General features: G+C 41.5%; 1 protein-coding gene across 15 annotated transcripts in view; it reads right to left on the bottom strand.

Annotated features, from left to right (window-relative positions):
• The window catches only part of FARS2 (phenylalanyl-tRNA synthetase 2, mitochondrial), a 558,277-nt gene that overhangs the window by 485,286 nt on the left and 58,421 nt on the right, over positions 1–14,570 (bottom strand). For 5 of the 15 annotated variants that reach the window (XM_034660375.1, XM_034660376.1, XM_019795021.2 and 2 more), the window contains one exon: positions 3,564–3,687. The exons of the other annotated variants lie outside the window; for them this stretch is intronic. The gene's annotated coding sequence lies outside the window, so the exon portion shown is untranslated. The remainder of the gene's footprint in view (positions 1–3,563; positions 3,688–14,570) is intronic. 15 annotated transcript variants of the gene reach the window in all.

Genomic DNA, 14,570 nt, shown 5'->3' on the forward strand with positions numbered 1-14,570 from the left:
GATGGCAAATCCGGGACTCTGGCAACCCCAGATCTGAGCCACGGGAGCCACTGAGTACTGGGTAGAGAGCACTAGCTCGGGACATGAGCTCTGCCACCCGCCCCCTCCGTGCTATCAACAAGCCGCTTACCCTCCCTCAGCATTCATTTCCCAATCTGCTAAATGGGCATCTGTGGCTAAAATGAATTAGGAAGGCAGAGAAAGTCTTTGGACAATGAACAGTAAATGCTACTGTTACTTGTCGGTGTTAGTATCATTGCTGTACAGCCTGCTCAAGGCGGTGACAACCGTATGGTCTCTAAGACTACACAGGAGACCCATTCAAATCAGTAACCACCTCCCACAGTCCATCATCAAAAGCAACTTAGAAAGTAAGATATTAAGTGCTTACCCATTAATATTTGTGTTTATTTCTACAGAACCATCTCCCCTCACGACAAACACGGAAGGAGAGAGGGAGAGGAGGAGGGCAAGGGAGAAAGGCTCTAAGTACACTCTAATCTCCAAAGTTTTACCAGGTGTAGGTAGAGGGGCTGGCCTCTCCACTCCCCAGAGGGCTCCTGGCAATCCCATAAACTCAGGCATCACAGTTATTTTGTCCTCAATGCTTCTGAACGCCAGAGAAGTGCCAGCCAGCTTTAACCCCACAGAGAACCCTACAGCACTTCACACACCTCCATCCTCCATGGGACAGAGTCCTCTGTGCCGGCCAGGCCATATACATACACCTGGGAAAAGGTGGATCAGTCTAAGGCTCCACCACCGTTGCTGGTACTGGGGTGGGGGTGGGGGCGGAGGAGACCACAGGGAAAGAGTGGGAGAGTTGTGTTCAGGTGTTGTCTTCATCTCCTGACCAGGCAGAGACTGACAGTCACTTGTGCTGTTCTGCTAGCCTTCCACCCAGACTCCTGGTCCTCAGGCCACTGATTTTCTGTCTTCAAGAACAAAGTAAAGGTGGGAATGACAGGACTCTGCTGTTTGGGTTGACAGAGACGCTAGCCTCTACCTCACACAATGAACAAGGACAACACTGCTGGTGGGATCAGCTGTAGGCAGGGACTTCATCATGACCGAATGCCCTCCAGCAGCTCGGGTGTCTTAGTAGCCCAAAGCCTGCAGATGGTCATTAATTCTTGATGCTTCAGGCCCATCACTGAGTTGTGCATCTCTTCCCACTTGTAGCCCATAGACAGCATTAACTCAGGCTGCTAGAGATCCTTGTAGTCAGGGAGGGCTCAATGTATGGCTTCAGTTCCTCTACAGGGCCCATGTCTATCACCGGGTCTCTCATGATTTCCTCTAAAATGCCCCTGTCACTGCGGTTGTGGATCAGGAATTTCTTAAGCAGGTTTTCAGTGTCTATGGACACGAAGAAAGAAAAGTCGTATATTCCACACAATACCCATTCCCACAGATCTTTGAATTCTGATCCCTCAAAAGGCAGGAAACTGGTGACCATCACAAAAAAGGATGACTTCAGTGCTCCACACATCCACTGAGACGGCATCATAATTATGGCTCCAGAATTCCAGGGAATAAGGGGGGGGCTCTGCCACAGAAGGCATTCAAGCTTATTGATGATGGTGAACATGTCACACCAAAGCCAAAGTCTGAAACCTTGACATTTAGGTCAACATCAAAAAAGTAGGTTCTCTGGCTCGAGGTCCCTGTGGACAATACACTTCTGGTGGAAGCAGCACTGTACAGTGGACACTCTCTAGAAAAATTTGCTACAAGCCTCTTTCTCATGTGGCCATGGTGCACTAGTCAATCAAACATTCACTAGCATATACTCTGACCAGGCAGAATGTTCGTGGATCAAGATCATCTCAACTAGTTTCATATTATTAGGGTAATTAAAGACCTTTATGCTTTGGACTTCAGGAATCGTCTCTGGAGGCTGTAAAATCTCTGCTGACTCCTATTAATGACCTTCACAGCCACTTCTGTCCCATATTGTGCCGAGTCAGCATGACCTTGATGAAGTTGCCCTGGCCAACGGTCTTAAGGAGCTGGTAACTGTCGATATGTATGTCCGCATCAGTATGGATTGCTGCAAAGCCCTGCAGCATGGTAACTTGATAACTACACCAACAATACTAGCTAACAGTATTAACTAAAAAAAAACAAAACAAAACATAAAAAAAAAAAAACGGAAAACCATAAAAAAGGAAATAAGAGAATTGAAAAAATAAGAAAAATTTTTAAAAAGAATGAGAACAAATGAAAGTAAAAGAATTTTTTTAAAAAAGGGAATAATTTTAAAGAATTTAAGAAAAACAAAAAAAGAGAAAGAACAAACAAAACAGACAAAAGCCAAAAAGGCAAAAAGCTAACTGTGGTCAACGTCCCTCAGGTCACCAAAAATCAGCTTCTTCGGAAAAAGAACCAAAGCCTTTGGCCAAGCCATGGACTCCTGCAGGTACTGGGAGTTCCCTAACAATAGTTCCTTATGAGGTCATAGCAAGAAACTCACCAATCATGAATGGGGATAATCCAGTGCTTTCTTTCTCACATTTGTCTCAAGGCCCCCACCCCTTTTTTAAGAAAAGGGAGGGGGAGTACCCCGAAAGATTTTTTGTTTATCTGGCTGATAGCCATCAATATTAACTTTATGAAAATTTAAAACAAATAGGATGCTTCAGTGGCCCTTTCATTTCCAGTTTGAAAAGCTATAATAATGCTTGGCTTTTAAAGAGCTCATATGTCTACACTTAATATATTCAATTCTTTTTTAGTTTGAGCTGAGTGATCTCAAAATGATGCCACAATAACCGGCAGGATTTTACAACGAAGATTTCTGTGGCATAAGACACAATAAGGTGCATTATTAATATACATAAAGCTGAAGGGAACAAGACTTTCACTATATTTTCATTTGTTATTTGCACTTTTGCCCAGAGTCTTTGGAAATTCCTATCTTCTATGAGCCAGAGACCTCGCTATGTCCACTTCAGTAATCTTTAAATGTAGAGGTTGCAGCTGTGGGTTGAGAAAATTACTCTCTTTTTTAAGCCAACAAGCCACAAAACTCCACGTATTATTCAGCATGGGTGCAGGCATGGGTGCTGGGCACGGCACCAGTGCCTCAGGGGACGGAAGTGAGAAGCCCCTTCATTTATTCCTTCACTATCCTCCCCCTATCTTTATGTACATCCAAGTTTCTGACCTGTATCATTTTCCTTCTCCCTGAAGAATTTCTAACACTTCTTGCCAGGCAGATTTACTAGTGGAAAGTTCCTTCAATTTTTATTTGTCTGAGAAATTCTTTCTTTTTACTTCACTTTTGCGGGATAATTTTACTAGATAAAGGCATTCTCGAAGATATTGTGAGTTCAGTTCCAGACCACCAGAATAAAGTGAATCTTGTAATAAAATGAGCCAAATGGATTTCTGGGTTTTCCACTGCATATAAAAGCTATGTTTACACTAATATTGTAGTCTCTTAAGTGTGTAATAGCATTATGTCTGAAAAACAATGTGACCTATTTAAAAAAGGACTTTATTGCTAACAAAGAAACAAACAAAAAAAAAAACAACAACAACAAAAAACAACCGCTGACCTTCATCTGATCTTTCAGCAAGTCCAAATCTCTTTGCTGGTGGAGGGTCTTATCTCCGTGTTGATGGCTGCTGACCTTTGGGGGTGAGGGGCGTTGCTGGAGGATGCGGGGACTGGGGCAATTTCTGAAATAAGACAACGATGAAGTCAGCCACACCTATTGACTCTTCCTTTCAAGAACAATTTCTCTGTAGCTTGTGACGCTGTTTGATAGCATTTTACCCACAGTGGAACTTCTTTCAAACTGGAGTCCATCCTCTCACCCCTGCCGCTGCTTGATCAACTAAGTTTATATAACATTCTAAATCCTCTGCTGTCATCTCAACAGTCTCCACGGCATCTTTACCGGGAGCAGTTGCCATCTCAGGAAACCACGGTCTCTGCTCGTCCATAAGAAGCAATTCCTCATCTGTTCAAGTTTATCACCAGATGGCAGCAGTTCAGTCCCATCTTCAGGCTCCACTTCTAATCCTAGTTCTCTTGCTGTTTCCACCACATCGGCAGTTACTTTCCCCATGGAAGTCCTGAACCCCTCAAAGTCACCCATGGGGGTTGGAATCAACTTATTTCAAACTCCTGCTCCTGTGGATGTTTTGACCTCTTCCCATGAGTCACCAATGTCCTGAATCTAGAAGGTGAATCCTTCCCAGAAAGTTTTCAAAGGACTTTGCCCAGCTCTATCAGAGAAATCACTATCTCTGGCAGCTCTAGCCTCATGAAACATATTTCTTAAACAATAAGACTTGAATGTTGCAATGACTCCTTGATCCACGGGCTGCAGAATGGATGTTGTGTTAGCAGGCATGAAAACAACACTCATCCCACTGGACATCTCCATCAGAGGTCTGGAGTGACCAGATGCATTGTCAATGAGCAAGAATATTTTGAAGGCAATCTTTTTTTTCTGAGCAGTTCTCCACAATGGGCTTTAAATATTCAGTAAACCATGTTGTAAACAGATGTGCTACCATCCAGGCTTTGTTGTTCCTTTTGGAGAACAGGCAGGATAGTTTAGCACAATTCTTAAGAGCCTAGGATTCTGAAATGGCAAATGAGCACTGGCTTCAACTTCACGTCACCGGCTGCATTAGTCCCTAACAAAGAGTCAGCCTGTCCTCTGAAGCACTGAAGACAGGAGTTGACTTCTCTCTAGCTATGAAAGTCCTAGATGGCATCTTCTTCCAATAGAAAGCTGTTTTGTCTACTCTGAAAACCTGCTGTTCAGTGCAGCCACCTTCATTAATTACCTTAGCTAGATCTTCTAGATAACCTGCGGCAGTTTCTACCTTAGCCCTGCTGCTTCACCTTGCACTTTGATATTACAAATACGGATTCTTTCCTTAAACTTCATAAACCAAGTCTGCTAACCTTTCTCCAGCAAATTTCTTACCTCTCTCAGCCTTCACAGAATTGAACAGAGTTAGGACCTTGGTCTGGATTAGCCTTTCACTTAAGGGACTGTTGTGGCTGGCTTAATCTTCTATCCAGACCACTAGAACTTTCTCCATATCAATAATCAGGCTGTCTTTGCTTTCTTAATCATGTGTTCACTGGAGTAGCACTTTTAATTTCTTTCAAGAACTCTTCCTTTGCATTCACGACTTGGCTAACTGTTTGGTGCAAGTGGCCCAGCTTTTGGCCTGTCTCGGCATTCGACATGCCTTCATCACGAAGCTTAATCATTCCTAGCTTTTGATTGAAAGTGAGGGATGTGCCACCTTTCCTTTCACTTGAACACTGAGAAGCCATGATAGGGTAACTGGCCTACTTTCAATATTGTTGTGTCTCAAGGAACAGAGAAGCCCAAGGAAATGGGGGAACAGATAGATGGTCAGTGGAGCAGTTAGAATACATACAATATTTATAATTATCAATTCCATTCACCTTCTTACATAGGCACAGTTTGTGCCGCCTCAAAATAATTACAAGAATAACTTCAAAGATCACTGGTCACAGATCACCATAACAAATATAATAATCATGGAAAAGTTTGAAATGTTGTGAAGATTACCAAAATGTGACAGAGAAACATGAAGAGAGAAAATGCTGTTAGAAAAATGGCACTGACAGACTTGTTTGATGCAGGATTGCCACAAACCTAAAATTTGCAAAGAAAAAAAAAAAAAAACACAACATCTGCAAAATTCAATAAAGCAAAGCACAATAAAACGAGATATGCTTGTATAGACTTTTAGGTGGGTTGTTTTTCTGATTTGCTTACATGCTTTCTGAATAAAATCTGATGTAATTCTTATCTTTGAGCCTTTATGGGAAGGTGTTTACATCCTCTGGCTTTACTCAAGATTTTCTCTTTGTCTTTAATTTTCTGCAGTTTTAATATGATATATCTAAGGGCAGATTTTTTGCAAAAGTGTTCTCCGAGCTTCCCAAATTTGTGGTTTTATGTCTATCATCCATTTGGGTAAATTTCTCAGTCATTATCACTTCAAATATTTCTTCTTTTCCTCTTTCTTCTCCTTTTGGTATTCCCAATACCTATATTTTATACCTTTTAATTGTCCTACAGTTCTTAAACATTCTGTCTTTATTCTTTTTTCCTTTTGCTGTTCAGTTGGGGAAATTTCCCTGGACAAATCTACAAACTCATTGACTGTTTCCTTGGCCCAGCCCAGTCTACAGATGAACCAAAAGCCATTCTTCATTTCTGCTACTGTGTTTCTCACTTCCAGCATGAATTTTGATTCTTCCCAGGATTTCCATCTCTCTGCTTACATCTATCTGTTCTTGAATTTTGTCCACTTTTTGTTAGAACCCTTAGTGTATTATACTTATTTTAAATGCTCAGTCTGATCAAAAATCTCTTCCCTGTCTGTGGTTCTGATGTTTCGTCTCTTTAAACTGTTTTGCCTTTTAGCATGCCTTGTAATTTTTTGTTGAAAGACGGACATGATATATTGTGCAAAAGGAAATGAGGCCTTTAGTGTGAGGTTTTATGTGTATCTGGCTAAGAGGTAAGCTGTGTTTACTGTTACTTTTAGGTGTCAAGAGGCTAAAAATTCTTCTCCTGTCCCTAATTTAGTCTTCCCTGTTGCCCTTGGCTTTCTCTTATATAGGGTCTGAGTCTTGCTGTTGATAATCCCTTGTTATTAACAAGGTTCATGACTGACGTGGTGGTAAGGTACTGGAGGAAGGGAAGCCCTCTACAGTGCTATGATTAGGTCTCAGTCTTTTAGGGAGACTGTGCCCCTGGACTGTGCCTTTCAAGTGTGACTCACCTTTCTTTTTCCCCCTCAGGTGAGACCAAAAGTGTAAAAGGGGCTGGAACTGGGTATTTCCCATCCCCCAAGTCAGTTAGTTGCATTCTGGTAAACTCCAGGTCTGTTAATCTTTAGTAAAATAGTATCTTTTAGGGCAGGTTTTTTTAAGGAGAAGACAATGCTCTGGATATATTTCAAAATGGTTTCTTTTCCCCTCCCACTGCCAGAAACAGGAGAGGATTTTTCTGAGACTCTGGTGGGCCTCCTGGAGGTAAAATTCATGAAAGCATAGAGCCCTCCCCCCCAATACAGGGCCCTGATAGTTTTTGAACTCCCAGGCACACCAAGCCTCTAGCAATTCACCTGTTACAGTTTAACTGTTCCTACCAGTACCGGTGGGGGAAGGGGGAGAAGGGCGGGGCAGGGAAGGAGGGCTCTACTCCAGGACCTCTGCTTCTGGTAAACCATGATTCTTGCTATGCACTCTTCTCTCCATTTCTTGGGGCAGCAGTTTACCCTATAACCTCGATTCTCTGAGGGATCTGAGAAGAGGTGTTGATTTTCAGTTTGCTGAGCTTATTTTCTCACTGCGAGGACAGGAAGGTGGACTTCTAAGGTCTTTACACGTTGTCCCATTCATTTTTTAGTTTATTAATGTGTCATTTGAGTGATAACTATGTTCAAAACTACAGAACTCTATGTTTATTTCAAGTATTTTGCTTATAACATGCTATATGGAAATACCATGTGCACACAGGAAAAACACCCTCAGCACATATGAGTGTTCAGAAAAGTAGCTAATGCTTCCCACGGTGCCACTCACCCTAGAAGAATCTTGCACAGTACATCTGACATTTAAAAATCTCTCTGTTTGGATTACGACGATCTTTTCTTTATAAATAACTTCTAAAACCAGATGTCAGCCAACACGAATACGGCTCCATTAGTCAGTGAAGGCTGCCAGTGAAGCGTCTGGATAGCCACCAGCATCCTCTCCATAATGAAGCCCTAGCAGATGACAGAATGAGCACCAGCAGTATACGCTGCTTTACGACTCATGCACGACTCGTCTGTTGATGCCATGCAAGGTGGCAGGAGGCAAATGATTTCATTTCATATGAAGCAGGCTCCTATATGGTTGTTTATCATGGTCATTTGTCTCTGAACATGCATTTATAACCAGCCCATCACAAATGTGTTAGGTATTCGGGTGCCCTCTGCTCCCCTCTTCTCTAAAAATCATTCTACTCTTTAGAAACAAAACAAATTCTTTTCAAAATAGTATGCTGCCAACAATATATCTTGATGCTTTGGAAAACACATGTTTTGTTGCTGGTATATCATTCTTTCTTTGAAAGATGGGGAGAGATATTACTTTACTGCAAATACTCAATGTTAAGGTCTTGCTATTTTTCAAATTGTGGAGTGGTTTTTTTTTTCCCAGATTATATTTTCATAATTTCTCTTAGTCAACTTCTTCTCATCAGGAAATGAATTTCCCATCTAGCTTTAGAATTTCTGGCTTCAAAACTTAAATTTACCTAGGTAAATCTATAGTGAATTTCATTACATATAATTTATGACTTTGGAACACATTCATATCAACAGACCAAAATGTCACACACAGGGTTTGATTTCACTGTGGGGTTCTGCAGGTGCTGCGTGCATGGAAAGAGATGAGACAACTATTCACAAAAGCTACAGCAAAGGGGAAAGGTCAGAGAGCGCATGTATATAAAGGAATACTCACCTTGTCTGACATTGTCCAGCATCACGTGGGGGTCTTCACTCTTATTAATGCTTTACCAGGATTCTCATAACAATATTAGTTAATTATCTAATATCCAGGCAGGCTGTTTCTTATCCCAAAATATTATTCCTAAAATCTAAGTCATTTAAATGAACATAGAAACCTTACATTACGAAAGATTCCTAAAGCACCTCTTTTCAAAGCCAAGAATCCATTAGCAAAATTATCAACCACCAATTATCTCCACCCACAATTTGCCAGCTTTGTCATTTCAGATTTTTGTATATTAGATTTTCCTGAAATAGAGCACAACTGCACTTCTGTTACGTAGATTGTACTTCTTTCGTAAAGAAATCCAGATTGCTATATAAAATTTGCCTCAAAAATTCTCCAAAACCTTTTTGGATTCAAGTAATATAAATTCCATGGGGCGCTTGCGTGGCTCAGTTGTTAAGCGTCTGCCTTCAGCTCAGGTCATGATCCCAGGGTCCTGGGATCCAGCCCTGCATTGGGCTCCCTGCTCAGCAAGGAGCCTGCTTCTCCTTCTCTCCCCTGCTGTTGCTCTCTTACTCTCTCTCTGAAATAAATTTTTAAAATCTTTTTTTAAAAAAAGGAATATAAATTCCCAATTCAATTTATATAAAAGAGTAATGAAATTTATATTTCCCCAATTATGAAAACCAAAGCTCTTTAGATGCCACTGAGCCACAGTGGCTACGAGGACTCCAATGGATCACAAGTATGGGGAGAATCGCCCTTACAGATCTCTTAATGCACATGAGATACACAAGATCATTAATCATTAGAGAAAAGCCACCCACTCAAACTGCAGAGGAAGAAGATACAAGCTCTACCTGAGGAGAAATCAAACTAGAGGAAGTTGATCGAATGAGGTCAGTGCTTAGCAAAGAACTGATGGACTTCCTCAGCTATTCCTTGGAAGGAGAAACCAGCAGTGCTGGTGATCTCTGCTGAAATATGGAGAAATGATGCCCCTCTTCCCCGATATCACCCCTGCTCTCCCTGCTCCCACCCACCTCAGTCAACTGATCACTCCCCTCTGCCCCACATACCCCATCCCACCCATGACAAGTTCTACTGAATCCATCTCTTCAATATCTCAGGGATCCATCTGCCTCCTTCCATCCCTACTGTCACTCCTTCCATCAGGCCACCTATATTTATCTAAGGGACCCCTTGACTGGTTTCCCTGCCTCCAGTCTCAACTTTCTTAAACTATTTTCCCCAAAACAACCAGCAAGATCTTCCAAACTATAGGTCTGATCAAGTCACTCTACTGGTAAAATCATTCAGCGGCTCCTCCATGCCAAAAATGTCTCTGTGGATAAAATCCTTAAGACTCAGCATGTTTATACAGACCTTCATAAATTGGCTTGGATGTTCCCAAATTTTGCCACACACGGCAATCTGGGAAACTTTATAGTTTCCCATCCCTCAGCACACTCCATCCCAATTAAGTCACAATGCCTGGAGGTGGGAGCCAGTTATCAGTATTTTTTTAATTCCCAGGTGATTCCAAAATCAGGGAAGTTTTGGGAACCAGTGCTTCCCTCTCCAGATTCACCTCTTAAGATTCTCTAACTCCAAGCCACAAACTAGCCTTCCTGAACCATTTTCTGTTTTTCAACACTTTCTCATGCTTCCTTGCACCCAAGGCTTTGCTGAGGCTGTTCTCTATGTACACTCCTCCCTCATTAAGGCTTGTACAAATCTACTTCCCAGAAGAGTTCCCTGTAATTACATTAGAGTCCTTAAAAAATTCTCTATCAGAAATTATCTTCTGGGAGAGCCTGGGTGGCTCAGTCAGTTGAACATCCAACTTTCTTGCTTTTGACTCAGGTGGTGATCTCAGGGTCACGGGATCAAGTCCCACGTGGGGCTCTGCACTCAGTGGGGAGTCTGCTTGAGATTCTCTTCCTCTCTCTCTCTCTCTTCCTCCTCCCTCCCTCTCTTCTTCCCCTCCTCACCCAGAATCCTCAAATCTGGGTTAAAGACCGTGCCTATATATCCTCTGGCAACTTCAACTTCTGCTATTATAACACTGAATACAAGGTGTCAGTTCGGCCTATCGATCAGACAGCAACCCCATTAAACGCCAAACTCTCTGGGAGCCAGGAGCATGTCCTCCTTGGTAACCACACCTGAAAGGGAGCATCAGTGGCTAAGGAAAGGGACTGTGCCTTCACTGTTGAACACTTGTCTCCAGCATGTCCAGCACTGGCACATATTAGGCACTCCATTTAGTATTCCAGACCAGGCTGGATGCCTTAAAAATAAGAAACAATAGTTGTCACTGTGGTCTTTAAATTTTGAGAGATGGCTCCTTAGGAAATAATAGCCCAGAACAGGGGAGGGGCAAGAAAAAGGTGCCCCATGCCTTCTAGCACATCCTGGGAATTACCCTACTTTTCAGAGCCCTCCTCAATGAGCACATTCTCAGCCGCTACAGAAATGAGTCAAATCTTGAAGTTTTGATATGCCCTTGGTTCTTTCTGCTGTGGTACTATAATATTCTGCACCACTGTTAACATCTTTTCAGGGTTGGCAATATTGCCCTCCAATGTCAAACACTAAAAACACTAAGTCCTCAAGTAATAAAGACAATTCCCAAGGCTGTTAGGAAGCATTAAGTGAGACTGTGGGGGGGGGGGGAAGTCTCTAAACATAAAAAAATACCATACAAATGAAAGTTATGAGACTTATAGATTAATAGCAAGCAAAGCCCAAAAGAAATTCTTATTAAAATTTTTACACTTTAATTTCTGGGGATACATGAATGCCTTGAATAAAACTGCGTCGCTTTTGAATTGAAGGCACATTCACAAGGACTGCGGCTTCATTCATAATCTGAATTGCTTCCAGAAGATGGTCCCAAGCCATTTGCTTTTTTCTAAATTACCTACAAGTTTCAGACATCACACACATCTAAAAAGCTCATTAGTACTCCAAGAACTTTATGTACCTAAATTTGGTTTGTGGATGAATATGTTTACTGCATCAAACCCATAAACATTCAGAAGATCCTATGATGCACAGAAAGTTATTTAAACTTTTACCCCCAAAGAAATCTACAGTAGGTAAATTCACATGGGGCCATACTGGAGCTATTACATCACTATGGATCAGAAATGCATTACAGTATGAAAAAAATCGTCTGTGGGTGGCTGTTGTCTCTCCTTCTGACAGCTAGATCCAATCAGGAGCCCCTAGTCCCCATCACTTACGAACCTTTAGGCTCTCACCCACCCTCCATGCCTATGCTTAAAAAGAGGCTCATTGTCCTCTTCTTAGCTTAAACCACCAAGATCAAAAACTGAAAAGGTCTCAATCTTAAAAGAGTTTCATATGTCTGAAGAGGACAGGATAAACAATTTAATCTCAGTCGAATACCACAATCTATGAATAAAGAAAATGTTATAGGATTTTTTTTCTAAGTAACATTTAGAGGTGTGTGTGTGTTTTAGAGAAAGAAAGCCCTATAATCTCATACTCAGATAAACCCTATTGAGTTAAAAATAATAAAACAGACCACACACATACATAATTCAAATGGGACCCCTCCTCAATCTCTACCTCAGTTACTTTGCCACTTTTCCTACAATTGTTAATGTTTCCTGTGATCCTTTTTTGAAGAGTGGGGAATTTATTTAATCTATCTATGAAACATATTCTTTCTGATTATCTCTACGAACAGGGTCACAGACCACATCTTGCTCTTCATCTAATAGCAACATGCACTGGAATGTTTTCTCTGTCAGCACATAATACATATAATACATAACACATAATACATACTCCTCACTCTCTGGACAGCTACAAGTCACACTGCCATTTGGGGGTGCCAGGATTTAACTGACGTGCCACACTGAGGCGCTCTGTCCCCAGGTTTCTGCTACAGCAACTGATGCTGGAATAAGCATCCTTGCCCACATATCTTAGCAAAGCAATGTAAGTTCAGATGGAAGATAATTTTTTAAAGGTGAGATTTCAAGGGAAAGGACATATGCATTCTATTTTGATATTGTCTGTGGATCTCATGTTTTTATGGTGAAAGTTTCTGTTTGCCCAAACTCTTGTGAGCACTCAGAATTTTATTTTTTTGCCAAGCTGTCCAAATATAATATCCCATTGACATACCTTCTAATAATTATTATCTGCAAGGCTGCACATCTCATTTATTTAGCAGCATTTGAATATTTTTTCTTAAACTACCAATTCACACACACACACACACACACACACACAAAACCGATTGGATTAATAGTCTTTTTATTACTTGCATCTATGAATTCTTTTAAAAGTAAGATAGTTAACTTCTTGTCTTTCCGTCAACTGTTTTCTTGGCCATGTGTGCTACAAATGTACGGCTGAGAGAAAGGTCTTCACCACTCTGAAATTATAAATAAATCCACCCATGTTTTCTTACAGTTGTACTGTTTCATATTTTCATCCTTAAATCTTTGATCTATATCTGGAATTCCCCCGGTGTAAAGAGTGAAAGAGGAAAAGTGCATTTTGTTAATCTCGTTTCCCTGAACATTTAAATTATTGGACAAATCTATTTTCTACAGTGATTTGAAAACCACCATTATCATTATCTAATTTCAGGTCATTTCAGGTTTACTTCTGGATAGTATTTTGTTCTGTTGATCCGTTTGCTTATTTCTTCTTCTGCAGCAAGTTTAAATTGTCCAGTTCTAGTGTTTAAATCTAGTTGCTGCTCATCCCTAATCTTTTTCAGAATTTCCCAGGTTTTTCTTACATTTTTATTTCTCCAGAGGAGTTCTGTATCATTTCGTTAACTCCCTCCCTGAACAACAAAAATCTCACTGCTCTTTTGAATTGGGGAAGCACTGATTTTACAGATTTCCAGAGAAATGACCGCTTTCAATATCAAGCCTACCTTTTTATACTCTTCCCTTAACCCCTCTCTCATATCCCTTTGGTTTTAAAGTTTTCATCATATAAGCCTTCCACATTTCTTATTTCAAGTTTATACACAGCTGTTGTAAGAAACCTATCTTTAAACATATTTTGTTGGATAGGTGATATGCACAAACACTACAAAATTCCAAAGGTAGAAAGAGATATATTTTGAAAAGTAAGACTCCCTCCCACCCCTGCCCCCAGCCATCCAGATTTCTTCCCTGGAGATTCATTTCAAATCTGTAGCAGGATGTAAATCATTTTGCTGTTAAAGAATTAGGATGTCCTCTCTTTAAAATATAAAAGCTCAAGGCTAAAAAGAATCTTGCAGACTCCAGGTCTGAAAGATAAGCCCCGCTCCTGCCAGTCAGCCTGGAGTCCTCCTTTGTCCATCTTCCACATTCGATACACCAGTAAGTCCTATTGTGTCTACCCCAGATTCATCCACTTCTCTCCTATTTCAGCGACACTACAGAAGCTGAGAAGGCAGAGGCCTGACTTCCTGTCTCACTGTTTCTCCTGCGCATAGCACAGTCACTGGCAGAGAATGTTAACAACACACCACTGCCCGTGCACAGAAAGCGCTCGATGTAGTGCTGCATGTTGGAGCAGCGGTCACAGCTGGGGCTACTGAAGGGTGGTCTGCAGACACCTGGTGCCAGCCCATGGTAAGGTAAGGACAGAAAGGGAGAGGAAGCACACAAATCCTTTTGGAACAATTAGGCATTGCTGCCACATTCTTCCAGTAATTCATGTTTCTCATAATTTACAAACATATCCATCAAAACAGATTAGAAATAAAAAAATTATAAGCCTTTGCCACAGATAGTTTAAGATGCACGGGCATGTAAACCCTATCATCTCATGCCTAGCCTACCCTGGCAGGCACCCAAGGGGAGTCACTGCTCCCTCTCCTGCTGCCCCTCCAATCCACTTCTCCAGAACCACATCCCTGCAGCTCAAACCCTTCAGCGCTTGCCCTCAGCATTCTCCAGGACCTACAAATGTCTGCATCACTGGGCTCCTTCCTGCTTCTGTGACTTCTCCCAGATCTTTCTTGTCACCATCCAGGTGCCCTGGCTCTGACTGCCTT

Source organism: Ailuropoda melanoleuca, chromosome 5 (assembly GCF_002007445.2).
Source record: "Ailuropoda melanoleuca isolate Jingjing chromosome 5, ASM200744v2, whole genome shotgun sequence".
Lineage (NCBI taxonomy): Eukaryota > Metazoa > Chordata > Mammalia > Carnivora > Ursidae > Ailuropoda > Ailuropoda melanoleuca.